Source organism: Pituophis catenifer, unplaced genomic scaffold (genome assembly GCF_029215685.1).
Source record: "Pituophis catenifer annectens isolate HBS135680 unplaced genomic scaffold, rPitCat1.0.hap2 SCAF_5, whole genome shotgun sequence".
In the NCBI taxonomy this organism is placed as follows: domain Eukaryota; kingdom Metazoa; phylum Chordata; class Lepidosauria; order Squamata; family Colubridae; genus Pituophis; species Pituophis catenifer.
The window spans coordinates 90,308,650-90,320,419 of NW_027256885.1; positions in this window are offsets into that span (position 1 = coordinate 90,308,650).

Sequence of the window (11,770 nt, forward strand, 5' to 3'; positions counted from 1 at the left end):
TCGAGCACGCAAATAAAATGGGCAGATGGCTAGCCTATAAACTGAAAAAAGAACAGAAAAAAAGAATGATATAGCAATTGAAGGATGATAAAGGAGAAATTCAACATAGTAAAGAGGCCAAAAAAGATATTATTAAGAAATTTTATGCGAATCTATATAATCAGGGGAAAATAGAGGAAGATAAAATAAAACAGTACATAGAGAAATCAGGAATGCCAAAAATCACAGAAGAACAAAGAATTACTCTCAATAGGCCAATAACCAAATTAGAACTAGATGAAGTACTGAAAAAGCAAAAAAACAATAAAACACCGGGTCCTGACGGGCTACCGGTAGAAATATATAAAACAATGCAAGAAGTATTGGGAGAGAATATGTTGCGATTATATAATGAAGCTATGGAGAAAGCCAAGATACCAAATTCATGGACAGAAGCCATAATAACACTCATTCCAAAAGAAGACACAGATCTCCAGTTAATACAAAACTATAGACCTATTTCATTATTGAATGCCGATTACAAAATATTTGCAGCAATCTTGGCAGAAAGAATTAAATTAGTATTAAATACATATATACACCCAGACCAAAATGGATTTCTGCCGGGACGCCAAATAAAGAACAACATGAGAATAATACTTAATGCTTTAGAATACTATGAATCACACCCGGAGAAGCAGGCAGTGTTGGTTTTTCTTGACGCCCAAAAGGCCTTTGATAACCAAAATTGGAAATTTATGATTGAACAACTACAAAATATGCAAATTGGGGAAAAATTTGGGAAAATTATAGCAGAAATCTATACCAAGCAATCAGCAAGGATAATTATGAATGATGACATAACAGACAAATTTAATATAACAAAAGGAGTCAGACAAGGCTGTCCACTTTCCCCCTTACTATATATTCTATCATTGGAAACCCTGTTGAAAAAAATTAGAGAAGATCAAGGAATTGAAGGTTTAAGGATTAATAGAGAAGAATACAAAGTTCAAGCCTTTGCTGATGATTTAGTGTTTTTGACAGAAAATCCTATGGAATCTATACCTAATTTGTTCCAAAAAATAGAAGAATTTGGAGAAGTGGCTGGACTAAAAATTAATAAAAGTAAATTGAAGCTAATTGTTAAAAACCTTACAGAAATCCAAACAAAAGATTTGATAGATAATATACAAATCCAAACAACAACAAAAATAAAATATCTAGGAATCTGCTTATCTACAAGAACATCAGCAATTAAAGAAAACAATTATGATAAATTACTAGAACAAACAAAGAAAGACTTAGAAAAATGGGAAAATTTACACATTTCATTCCTAGGAAGAATTTCGGCCATCAAAATGATTATATTACCTAAATTTTTATATTTGTTTCAGGTCACCCCAATTAAAATAGATAAACCGTTTTTTGAAAAGCTGAATAAAATAACATCTAAATTTATTTGGCAAGGGAAAAGGCCACGAATAAAATTTAAACTGCTTCAGGATACAAAAGATAGAGGAGGAGCTGCACTCCCTGACTGGGAGATATACTACCAAGCAGCAGTACTATCGTGGGTCAAAGATTGGATAGAATTAAAGGACTCTAGAACTTTAACAATTGAGGGACACGAACTTCAAACTGGCTGGCACTCCTTTATGTGGGATGAGAAATACAAAATACATTCATATTTTAAAACACATACAATAAGGAACTCATTATTACAAATTTGGCTTAAAATTAAAAAACAACATTATATGAAGATACCAAATTGGCTAGCACCGGCTGAATCAATTAGACACCCAAATTTAACAGATAAGACAAAAATAATTAGATATAAAGATATAATTGACTATCAAGGCAAACTAAAGACAAAACAACAATTGGAGATAGATTTACACAGAGGAATAGACTGGTGGACTTACACTCAAATACAATCCAAATATAGAGAGCATATAAAAACATATGAAATTTATAATCAAAAACAAGAAATAGATAAAATTATATTAGATTCAGAAAATAAATTAATTAGTAGAATTTATAAATTTCTCCTACGTTATAAATTGGAAGAAGAGACAGTCAAAGAAACGATGATTAAGTGGGCTCAAAATATCAAACACACAATACCTTTGGAAAAATGGGAAAAGTTCTGGCAGGTAAACCTAAAGTTAACGAAAGCAATGGCGTACAAGGAAAATCAACTGAAAATGTTTTATCGGTGGCATATGTCTCCAACCAGATCGGCAAAAATACAACCTAAAAATAGCCCAATTTGTTGGAAGTGCAAAAAGGCACAAGGGACTTTCTATCATTTATGGTGGACGTGCCCGGCAGCAAAGAAATTTTGGTCTGACATCAAAAAATGGTTGGAACAAATAACAAAAACACAGATTGAAAAAGAACCAGAAACATTTTTATTAGGAATATTTAACAAATCATACCCTAAGGATATCAAATATCTTACAATTCATATATTAACTGCTGCAAGAATAACCTACGCAAGAAATTGGAAACAAGAAAAAATACCAAGTGAAACAGAAGTAATAGGGAAAATTTTAGAATGCGCTGAAATGGATAGGTTAACCAAAGAATTACAAGAAAAAGAAGAATCAGACTATTATAAAATATGGAATAATTGGTATAATTGGTTAAAAATTAGAAATATACAAAAAATATAGGGGATATATTACTGATTGATACATATATATGTAATAAAAATATTATTAGATTACAGAAAGGTGAAGGAATATATTATAAGTAGAAGTGTAGAACGTCACTCTGAAAAAATGCTTAAGAAGAAATTATATTCTTTTTGTGTATATGTTGTATAAATGTTAGTTGTGTATATGTTACGTATGTCTTTTTTAATATTTATATTCAATAAAAACTATTTTTTCAAAAAAAAAATCTATATAGCATTTAACTCTACCTAAAACATTCTGGTTCTTCTGCAAGGAATGAATTTTTCTCAAGTTTAACTAAGAGGATCATGGCATAAATTTTAGCTCAATATCTGCTAGTCTATTTGGCCTATAATTGCTAGAGTAATTTTTATTCCACTTTTTCGATGGATAAAATGCTACTATTGCCAACTTCAATCCGACTGGATAGGGCAGGCATTATTTATCTGTGAAAATGTGAAGACATGATTGCATCTGTTGCTCACCCACCACCACCCACTTTACCAGAAGGAGAAACACACACACAAACCTGCGGGACTTTGTAGGTGCCTCCTAATGTTGACATCTGGATGGAGATCTCCCTCTTGGCTCCATCAAGAAGAGCCAGAAGGTTCTCCTTACTTCCACAGCTGTAGTTGGGGACATTGGCTTCTCCAGTGGAGAGCATGACCAGCAAGGCATCTGAAGTGTGGAAAGTGCTCAAATAGTTGTCATGGATGTTGTAGGCAAGTGTGAGATTGTGCAAGAGATGGGAATTCTTGTTGACCAGTTGAATGTTAAAAATGAATAGTAAGAAATAAAAAAATTCATAAGAAATCCTATTGAAAAGAAAGTTATTATAATCAACAGCCACAACAAATACTTCTGTTATATATAATATATATAATCCTCCACAAGCCTATTGAGCCTTAAGCCAACATCGATCCAAAAGCCATGATCAGTTACACAAATATGGGAATGGGCTGAGGTACAGCAACTACAACTGATTCCACCACTAATTTAAATAAAACTCATTATTCAAGTGATAAATTAAGGATTGAACTGAGAGAGGAAAATAATCTGAAGTATTTTCAGCTTTTTTTCAGATCCCTTTTGAGTCTCTTTCACAAAATCAGACAAAAGAGAGAAGCCATGGAAATCAACATCATTCAGGAAATTAGACATATTCTCCAATATAGGAATAAATGAAAAATAAAAAACAGAAAAGAAGGAGAGGGTTAGAATGGAGGGAGTACAACTCCATCACCCTGAATGACTTACCAATCATGGAAAACAAACTGAACAGAAGGAGCCACGTTGAAAAGCAACTTTGTATGCAATCTTTCATCTCCACTGAAGACTATACTGATTAGATGGTCTCCTGGTCTGTAGTAGCTCCATGGTTTTCCATCCTGGTTCTCCAAACTCAGCGGGCATTTCATTCTCAGCTTCCCAGAGACTGGATGGGACAAAAGCAGCATCAGAAGCAGAAGCAGGAGGTCCATAATTCATGGTGTGAATCAATGAATCCCGTTCCTGTTTCTAAAGAAGCATTAGAAGATTCAAAGGACTCTCAGAAGGTGAAACATCCAGTTGCTTTTTCTCAACACAGAGAAACACTCAGCTTTCTGGAAAGGAGAGAGACGTACATTCAAGAGCACAGACTCTGCCTGTCCCAAAACTCCATATTTCTCTGCCCAAAGTCTCCCCTGGAGGATTCAACCAAACAGCAGAGCTGAAACTTTTATCACAGTTCTCCCTCTCAGGAGGGATCCCTGGATAATTCAGCTAGTTCTTGCAGTCAAAGATGGTTGGGAAATTCTCTGGAGGGAAATGAAAGGGAAATAATCTCCATGTGATTCAAAATAACAGGAGCAGAGATGGAATTAAATCCATCATCTAGAATTGAGAGTTTTGGGAGCTCCATGCAGGGAATACACGGCACCTGTGGCTGAAGAAATAAATAAATCTGATATTTGTTTGCATAATGATGAAAGGCAAAACTCTGTGGGCCAATTAATGCCAGAGCCTTCCACAAATCTGAAATAGATGCCAGCTGAGTTGGAATCAAAATTTACTTTATTTTGAAAGCTAATGCTCAAGGGCATCGCACAAAAGGGCTGATGCAATAGTGCAGCCAGTCTCTAAGAACAAAATCAACTTTAGTGAAGTGAAAAACTAGTTTTTCAAACTTTGCAGAGTTAAACTGTCAGATGTAAATACCTTATTCTCTATTGTGTAAATAATGTATATATGGGATATCAAGGGTTAACTTATTCTTTGGATTTTAATGTATTCATAATTTACCACTCCCATTCCTGGCTCCACCCCTTGTATATATAAGGAGCCAACCTCACCATTTTCTTTGCTTCTATCTTGAATATTCAGCGAATATAGAATGCCTATTATTATTAAAGAGAAATATATTTAAATCTCTAATTCTTATTATCTTTATTGAGTCTGATCCTGAAAATATTGCAACAAGCTGGTAGCAGAGGATGGTTAATTGACTCAATAAATAATTAAAAATGTCTAAGAAAGATAGGTCCAACACCAGGGCCTACAGCAAGGAAATAGAAACTGAACAAGAGATGATCAACGAATCCACTAACGCGATTTCGAGAGAATCCGAAGAATACACCACTGAAGAAGAAGAACTGATAAATGAAAATAATGACCAGGAAGAAATCGAAATAGAAAATAACGAACTCAGGTCAGAGATATTGAAGATACTAAAAAGCCAGAAGAACGATGAAAGCCTCATCGCGAACCTCCAAGAAATGCTGAAGAACAACGGAGCAGCGAGAGAGAAAAACGTCGTTAAAGAAAAACCCAAAGATCAAAAAACTGTGAGTGAAATGAATACTGAGAAAGTCGTTGTGAAAAAGAAAAGATGTGATCTCGCGCGAAATTTTGAATGGCAGCCATCTTGGTTTCAACGAACTTCAAAAGAGAGTGAAGCAGAGCCAATCAAAACGCTCAGTTCAAAATTTCTGGCGCGAAAAATGCTATCAGACGACGAAAGTGAAAAAGAAGACTCAAACTCTTCAGAAGAACCAGAATCAGAAAGTGAAGACGATTTAACAAAGTCTCAAGTAAAGTCAGCAATGAAAACGCTTTTTGCTGCTTTTGGGCCAAGATTGAAAATTTCCAAGGCACCAACGAAGAAGCAAGAGATCAAACCGACAACTCGAGACCTGCACGCTCCCATCCTGACTTCGAAGGCGACGACACCTGAGCCCAGAGAGCCATGCCGATTCCGTCCTACACCGCAGACCGGATCAAGTGCCAACGCACACGAAAGAAAGAGAAGAGCTGTCGCCACCACCAGAACCCCTAAAACCGAACCAGAGACCGACTCATCTGAAGAGGAGCGGAACGAGAGAGCTGAAATGGAGAGAACCTTCCACGACGACGCCAAGGAAGAAATGAGCAACGCGCATGTGCAAAGCTACGTAGACGGCCCCGAAAGACTTGAACTGGCCAGAGAACCGCGCAGACTCGTTGCGAGCATCCCCATGCCGTTCTGTAATTTCCTGCACTTGCGAGACCACGGACTGCCTCAGGTTGTAAGTAATGGACAAAATAATGTGGGGAACTTACCCAGTGACTTCCCAAAACTTAGAATTGATGGCATTAATTTACAAGAGTGGTATCAACAACTTCAGGTTGTCTTTATGAAAGAAAATTTACTATTCTTTATAACTAGTCCTCCAAGAAGACCTTGGACTTTAAAAATAGATTGTTTACATCATAGAGCATTTTTCATAATAATATCTAGCGTGTCTCCTGCAATGTATCATAGCATCAAATCAAACCTAACTGTGTCAGAAATAATTCAATGCATGTTTAATCTATTTCACAGCGATAGCGTAGCTACAACTACAAGAATGTCTAAGGATTTCTTTTCTTCTAGAGTGAAACCAGGGGTTTCTATAAGTGAGCATTTGATATCTCTAAACAAAATAAGAGCTGAGCTGCAATTGAGGGGGGAAGTGATTTCAGATCAAACAATGAAAAGTGTTATTATCAATTCACTTGATTCATCATGGGATAGCTTTATGTCACACTTAGATACTATTAATTTAGGATATTTAACCATAGAAAGTCTATCTAACAAATTGATAGCAGAAGACAATTCAAGAAAAAATCGTTCCAGTAATCAAACAGAACACAAATCTTTTAGGAAAGTAGCTTTCCAAGAAAAATATAATGAAGCCTTTAGATGCCACAATTGTGGATCCAGGGAACACAGTAGAAGAGACTGTCCCAAAGTCTCAAGGGAGAGACATAGGCCAGAATATAGGAGCAAATACAATTATAGACAGTCTTCCACAGATAGACACAAATATAGAAGCCCACCAAATTACAGAGAAAGTAGAGGGGGTAGAGAAAATTCAAAAGAGAGAAAATCTGGGTCACTAAATGGACTAAACAAACAAGAAAGCACCAAAACACAACAAAATGAGAACAATAATTGGCTTATTGATTCTGGTGCAACCAATCACACCACTAACAACAAAAGTATATTATCTTCATTTACAGAAGATAAGTTTGTGATAAAGGTAGCTAATCAAGAAAAGGTTCAAGTATTAGGCAGAGGAAATGTGACCTTGCCTGGTTTAGGTAAAATAGAGGGGGTATTATTAATCCCAGAAATACCTCATAACATACTAAGTGCTATAAAACTAAGCAGAGATTCTGACATCAATATAGTTTTCTCAAAGGGGAAAGCAACTTTAGAGAAGGACAAAACAAATATAGGCACTGTGATGATAAAAGGAGGTCTACCCTATCTGATAACAAAAGAAAGATGGTTACATAACATTGATTCAAATATGGAAGATTGTATTGAAGCAGATGATGAAAATGTTAGTAACAGTGACAATGATGAATGTAAAATACCTCATGATCACAAAAATACACACAATGAGAAGAAACCAAAAATAGGTAAACCAATTCATGATGAGTGTGCTCACATCTTACATAGGAAGTTAGGACATGCAAGCTTTCCTGTAGTTCAAAAAATGACTGAACACGCAGAAGGTGTCAAAATAAAAAATTGTGATAATTATTTGGAATGCTCAGTATGTAAATCCACCAAACTAAAAACCAGTCCCAGACCAAAAAAATCTAACAGATCAACTAACAATATTTTTGACTTAGTACATATGGATTTAGTTGGTCCATTAACTCCATCAATTACCTATAGGAAACGTTACTTTCTAACAATAGTGGATGATTATAGTCGCTATGGTTTTGTTTACACATTAAAGCACAAGGATGAAACCTTTCAGAAATTTAAGGAATTCTACAAACGCATAGAAACACAACATAATATCAAAATAAAACAAATTATGACAGATAGGGGATGTGAATTCATGTCTAAAGAATTCTCCCAATGGTTAAAGGATAGGGGAATGCTACATTTCACGTCCAATCCATTTTCTGCGTTTCAAAACGGGATTGCAGAGAGAAAGAATTCCACACTACAAACCATGATTAGATGCACATTAGAGGATGCTGGTTTAGGCAAACAATTCTGGTCAGAAGCCCTACATTATTCAAATTACACTCAAAATAGAACCTGGTCCAGTATTGTGAATAAGACACCGTATGAGGTGATGTACAATAGGAAACCTAAATTAGCACACATGCACATATTTGGAGTCACTGCAGATGTGCACATACCTAAGCAGTTGAGGAGAAAGGGAGAAAACGTATCCAGAAGATTAAGATTTATGGGATATGAAACTGGAACCAAAGGGTACAGATTCATTGATAATAATAACAAATTTATAGTCTCCAGAACAGCTGTGTTCCATGAGCAGGCCAATTGGTCTAAACTGCACCTTAATGAAATATTTCCAAATAAATGCAAAGATGCGATATCTTGCGAGGAAGGGACAATAGAAAATCAAAACATTAACAAAAATAAGAACAAAACCAAAACTTGGACAAATAGTCAGCATAAAATAAAGACAGACACATTAACAAAAAAGGAAGCTAGATATTTGCACGACAACCATAGCAAACCTGAAAGAGCTATTAGAAACAATAGAAATCAAATACCAAGTAAATACAAAGATTACATAATGCATATGAATGGAGAACAAATAACACCTAATACATATGAGGAAGTATTAAAACTCCCTCGTGAAGAAAGAGAAAAATGGGAACTAGCTATGAAAAAAGAGATGGAAAGTTTGCAAGGATTAAATGTATTCACTCCTGCGATCGCACCTAAGGATAAAACAATTATAGGTACCAGGTGGATTTATAAAATTAAGAACCTAGAAGGAGGCAATACTTTATACAAGGCTAGACTAGTTGCACAAGGTTATGCACAAAAATATCCAGAAGACTATACTGATACATACTCCCCCACGGTGAGGACAGAGAGTGTTAAAACAGCTCTAGTAGTAGCATCTGCACTCAATCTGGACGTATTTCAATATGACATACAGACTGCGTATTTACACGCAAAACTAGATAAGGAAATATATGTAAGAGCACCACATAGTCAATACACTAATAAGAATGAAATTTGGTTATTAAATAAGAGTCTATACGGATTAAAGCAATCTGGCAAGAGATGGTACGATTGCTTGGTAAAAGTACTAAAGACCATGGATTTCAACGCTACCACTGCTGATAACTGTTTCTTTGTAAAAAAGAGTGATGATCACATTGAATTTGTATTAATTTATGTGGATGATATTTTATATATAGGAAAACACAAAGAGAGCAGAGAAATCTTTGTAAATAAGTTAAACGAACATTTCTCGTTGAAATCTCTAGGTAAAGTGAATAAATACCTTGGTGTACAAATTAACAAAACTAGAAGGGGATTCAAACTTACTCAGAAAGATAAGATCATTGAACTTCTAAACAAATGTAATTTAAACAATGCCAAAACCTGTGACACTCCTATGCAAACTGATTTCCTTAGAAACACTGATGAGTCTTCCCCTGAATTTAAAGATAATACATTTTACAGATCAGTTATAGGCTCACTACTTTATATATCTAATTGGACCAGACCAGATATTGCATTACCTCTCAATTTATTGTCAAGATATGTTAGCAAACCAACCATGTATCATTGGGAAGCTGTCAAAAGAATTCTAAGATATTTGAAAAGTACATTAGATTTTTGTTTAGTATTAGAACCTAATAATGACAAAGAACCAAAAATTACCTGTTATGCGGATGCAGATTGGGCTGGTGATACATCATGCAGAAAGAGTACTTCTGGTTATATTTTTCTATTGAATGATTGTCCAGTTTACTGGTACACTGGTAAACAAGAACTGGTAGCCACTTCAACCACAGAAGCGGAATATGTTTGTTTATCCAAAGCTGCAAATAACCTTGTATGGTTCAATGACTTGATCTCAGATGTTTGGAAAAAACCTGCATTACCTTTTGTTATGCATGAAGATAATAAAGCAGCCATTGAAATATCCAGATCCGATGCCATTGGACAAAGGTCCAGGCATATTGATATAAAATTTAAGCACGTGAGACAATTATCTCAAGATGGGTTCATCAAAGCAATACATTGTGATACTTCTGAACAATTAGCTGACATATTAACTAAGCCTTTACCTTCTAAACAGCACAAATATTTAACTTCTAAATTGTATGTATTATATTGTCCTGAATCTGAATGTAATTGGTGTTGTATAGCGAACCGGCATTTAGAGGGGGATTTGTCAGATGTAAATGCCTTATTCTCTATTGTGTAAATAATGTATATATGGGATATCAAGGGTTAACTTATTCTTTGGATTTTAATGTATTCATAATTTACCACTCCCATTCCTGGCTCCACCCCTTGTATATATAAGGAGCCAACCTCACCATTTTCTTTGCTTCTATCTTGAATATTCAGCGAATATAGAATGCCTATTATTATTAAAGAGAAATATATTTAAATCTCTAATTCTTATTATCTTTATTGAGTCTGATCCTGAAAATATTGCAACATAAACAAAAATCACATTGAGAGGGAGAGGGAGAGGGAGAGGGAGAGAAAGAGGGAGAGGGAGAGAGAGAGAAAAAAAAAAGAGAGAAGTTAGAGAAAGCCAAGTGAAAAGAGATGGAGAAATCAAGGCTGCCTCTCACCCCATGTGGGGAAGGAAGGGAAGAAAGGACGGAAGGGGAGCTCAGGACCTTCGTGTTGTAGATGGAAAGCTGATCTGCAAAATCCAACTTCCATCTTCTGAGTCCTGGGAAGGGGGGAGACCATATCCCATGTTGCTCAGCCACCTCTTTCCACGCATGGGGCACTCAGGGGGGAAAGCAAAGCCCAGTCCCACAGAGAAAGCCCAGAATGGCCAGGGAGGAGAAGGGGATCTGGGGCATTCCTGGGAAGAGACTAACCTGGTTTATGGGTCCCAGAGTTGAATGTTGGGGGAACGCAGCCCCCCGGGGTTTCTCCAGCCTTGCTTGGGCTCCGTGTCTTTCCAGGAGAGGCTCCTGTGAGGGAGAAGCCATGCAGGGCTGGGTCTTCTAAGGGGGATCCGGGGTTGCCCTGGTGGAAAAGGCAGCTGACCTCACCCTGGAGGATGATGGGGGTCCCCTGTGGCCCCTCCAGACCCCCCAGCTAAGGAGAGCCTCTTCATTGCAGCCTTTTCTTGGGAAGGGCTTAAGCCCCCCTCCCTCTGCAATTCTGGGAGCTTTTGCCTCTTTCTTATCCACCCCCCCAAAGCTTTGAATTTTGCTCTTTATTTGACCCCCCCCCCTTTGGCTTGGCTTCTTCAGCCTCTTCTCCATCATGCTGAGGGCAGGGAAGCTCCCAGGCGACCGTCTCTTCCCCCCGTTTGATTGGCTACAGGGTTGTCATGATGAAGGGGGCGGGCCAGAAATAGAAGCAGCCACTAGAGAGAAAGAGAGGCGGGACTTTTGTCGTCCCTGAGAACTGGAGGATTTGAATGCGAAATCTGCTTTCTTTTACAAAACCATTTATATTATTATGGAAAAGTAAAAAGTTGAGATTCGATTTTAATGCTTTATTTTACTGCAACGGAGGAAGTCTGAAGTCAGCACTTTTTTTCTTTTCTCCTCCCCCCCTTTCTCTTTCCCCTCCCCCCATTTCTTCCTCTTTGGATTTTTTTTTTGTATTT